Here is a 3,657-nt window from a genome sequence, read left to right on the forward strand (position 1 = left end):
CTACCCACTGAGCAGGGAGCCCGGCCACAGAAAGGCAGAAAGATGTTTAACCAACCGAGCCACCCAGGCGCTCTAAGTGAAGCATTCTTGCTTGTAGTTCTCTAGAGATTTTTTAATTAAGAATGGGCCCACTTCTACACATGACCATAAAAAAGGTCAAATAGTATCTTTATGTGTTTTAATAAACATAAAGGAGTAAATGTTAAAATAACCAAAAAACTATTGTTTTAGATGCTCTTTCCTTTACAACCATTTTAAAACTCCTACTATGTCCCATGGGACGTAATTAACACTGAGGTACAAAGTCCCTCAGGGAACTCAGTCTAGGGTGGTAAGTAGCCATGTAATATAATAATCACAACACAATGCAAAAGTGTTAAAATTGAAGGATATAAAAAGAGCTATATTATGTACACAAAAACAAGTACAGAAATGTTTATAACAGTACTATTTGGTAATAGCCCAAATTTGGAAACAACTCAGTGACCATGAACAGTAGAATAGATATTACTGAAGAGCAGTGAGAACAAACGAACTACACCTATTCATCATCTATGTATCTCATAGACTTAATGTTGAGGGAAAAGAATCTAAATTCAAAAGAGAACATAATGGGTGATGCCATTTATATAAATTTCCAAAACCGGCAAAAGCAACATGTTTAAATTCAGGCTGGAGATACAGTGTCTGGAAAGGGGATGAGGGAAACTTGGGGTTCTAGTAACATACTATTTCTTGAATTAGATGCTTATTACATGAGTATGTTCAACTTGTGAAACTATTGAATGTGTAATTAAGATTTATTTGAAGCCTAAAAAAACAAATGAATAAATAAAAAGCAGAATCAGACCTATTAATACAAAGAACAAACTGATGGTTGCCAGAAGAGAAGGAGTGGTGGGTTGGGCACAATGGGTGAAGGAGAGACAGAAAGACAGGCTTCCAGCTCTGGGATGAATAAGGCATGGGAATAAAAGGCACAGCATAAGGAATGTAGTCAGTGATGCTGTAATAATATAATTGGACAGATGGTAGCTACACTCGTGGTGAACATAGCATAATGTATAAATTTGTCAAATCACTAAGTTGTACACCTGAAACTAATGAAACGTTGTGTGTCAGCAATACTCAAAAGAAAGAAAAAAAAGGGGGCTCAGTCGTTTAGGTGTCTGCCTTTGGCTCAGGTTATGAGCCTGTGTCAGGCTCCCTGTTCAGTGGGGAGTTTGCTTCTCCCTCTCACTCTTCCCCTACCCGCTGCTTGTGTGTGTGCTCTCTGTCTGTCAAATGAATAAATCTTTAAAAAAATTTTAAGAAAAAGGGCACCTGTGCAGCTCATTCGGTTAAGCTTCTGCCTTCGGCTCAGGTCATGATCCTGGAGTCCCAGGATCGAGCCCCACATCGGGCTCCCTGCTCAGCAGGGGGTCTGCTTCTCCTTCTGACCCTCCCCCCTCTCATACTCTTTCTCTCTCTCAAATAAATAAATAAAACCTTTAAAAAAATTTTTAAGAAGAAAAAGAGAAAATCTCTTCTTTAACACTCTTCAAAAAAGATTTATTTTTCTTTGTGTATGTTATACTTCATTTAAAATTGACATTTAAAGAATTGTACATGTAGGGGCACCCGAGTGACTCAGTTAGTAGAACATGTGACTCTTGATCTCGGGATTGTAAATTCAAGCCCCATGCTGGATGTAGAGATTACTTAAAAATAAAATCTTTTAATGAGCACCTGGGTAGCTCAGTCGGTTGAGTGTCCAACTCTTGATTTCAGCTCCAGTCATTTTCTTAGTATCCAGTCCGACTCTTGATTTCAGCTCCAGTCATATATCTCAGGGTGGTGGGATTGAACCCTGGGTCAGGCTCCTTGATAAACAGGGAGTCTGCTGGAGATTGTCTCTCTCTCTCTCTCTCTCTCTCTGCCCCTCTTCCCCTCAAATAAATCTTAAAGAAAAAAAGCCCTTGGGGCCTCTGGGTGGCTCAGCCAGTTAAGCGTAAGCCTTTGGTTTACGTCATGATCTCAGGGTTCTGGGATCAAGCCCAATGTCAGGCTCCCTGCTCAGCAGGGAGTCAGCTTGTCTCTCTTTCTTTTTTTTTTTTTTTTAAAGATTTTGTTTATTTATTTGACAGAGAGAGAGCGCGAGAGAGGGAACACAAGCAGGGGGAGTGGGAGAGGGAGAAGCAGACTTCCCGCTGAGCAGGGAGCCCGATGCGGGGCTCGGTCCCAGGACCCTGGGATCATGACCTGAGCCGAAGGCAGGCACTTAACGACTAAGCTACCCAGGCGCCACCAGCTTGTCTCTCTTTCTCTCTCTTTTCCTCTGCCCGGCCCCCCCCCCCCCCCCCCCCCCCGCTTCGTGCACGTGCTCTCTCTCTCTCAAAATAAAAATCTTTTTTAGGGCGCCTGGGTGGCTCAGTTGGTTAAGCAACTGCCTTCGGCTCGGGTCATGATCCTGCAGTCCGGGGATCGAGTCCCGCATCGGCTCCCTGCTCAGCGGGGAGTCTGCTTCTCCCTCTGACCCTCTTCCTTCTCGTGCTCTCTATCTCTCATTCTCTCTCTCTCAAATAAATAAAATCTTTAAAAAAAAAAATCTTTTTTAAAAAAAGAGTGCGTGCTCTTAACCCTCATATCTATCACCACATTAAAGAAATCCTAAATATTAAAAAATAAATAAGTAAATAAATAAAAAAATAAAATCTTTAAGGGGTGCCTGGCTGGCTCAGAAGAGCATGTGACTCTTGATCTCAGGGTCATGAGTTCAAGCCCCACGTTGGGCATGGAACCTACTTAAACTTTTAAAAAAAATAAAATCTTTGTACATGTCACAGAAACAAGAGAGTAATTAAATCTATATGACACAGATGAGGAAGATCATAGAGAAAGCAACATTTGAGCTGGTTTTTCTGGGATGAGATGGTATTTACAAGCAGAGAAGGTGAGAGAGAACCATTCTAAGGAAAGGTGAAAAAGCTAAAACACACCGTATGTGATAAGCAGCAAGTTTGCTCATGTATCGGGACCGTACATATGAGGGAAGGTGGGACAATGTATTGGATGCAAAGTTGGCTGAGGCTCACTTAAAGGTCATACATGCCATGAAAAGGAGTTTGTGTTCCGTTTATAAATCCATAAAGACAATATATTTTTGTATGAACTACAATTTGATCAGGAAAGCACAACCATTATGATGGATATGGTCTCAGACATTAATTACAGGGATTAAACTATCTAATTGTGGGAGCTACTGAAGAGTCTTTGGAAAGCTATTGCCTCTGCATCTGGAGGGAAACTTAAAATTGCTATAGATCAGTGTGTGTTATAGTCAAAAACTTACATGAAGTAGGGAAGAACAAAGACAAACTGAAACGCCTAAGGCCACTTGGAACCAATGAGGACAAATTGAATTCTATGTTCTCTCTCACTGCCTCTAAAGTCTATGACATTGGATGGCCTTCAGACCAAAACGGGAGCTGAACTCATGCCTGACCTAAGACTCAGGAAAGTAGGTCAAGGTGCTACTCCATGTCTGGTACCCTTCAGAGGTGCTTCGCTCCTACCTGCCAAATCTCACATAAATTCTTACGGTCAACCCTAATTTAGAACAATACAAGGAAGGGAATGCTGGGAGATAGAGTTGTAGCTTCTCTAATGACCCAATAC

Source organism: Zalophus californianus, chromosome 9 (genome assembly GCF_009762305.2).
Source record: "Zalophus californianus isolate mZalCal1 chromosome 9, mZalCal1.pri.v2, whole genome shotgun sequence".
NCBI classification, from domain to species: Eukaryota; Metazoa; Chordata; class Mammalia; order Carnivora; family Otariidae; genus Zalophus; species Zalophus californianus.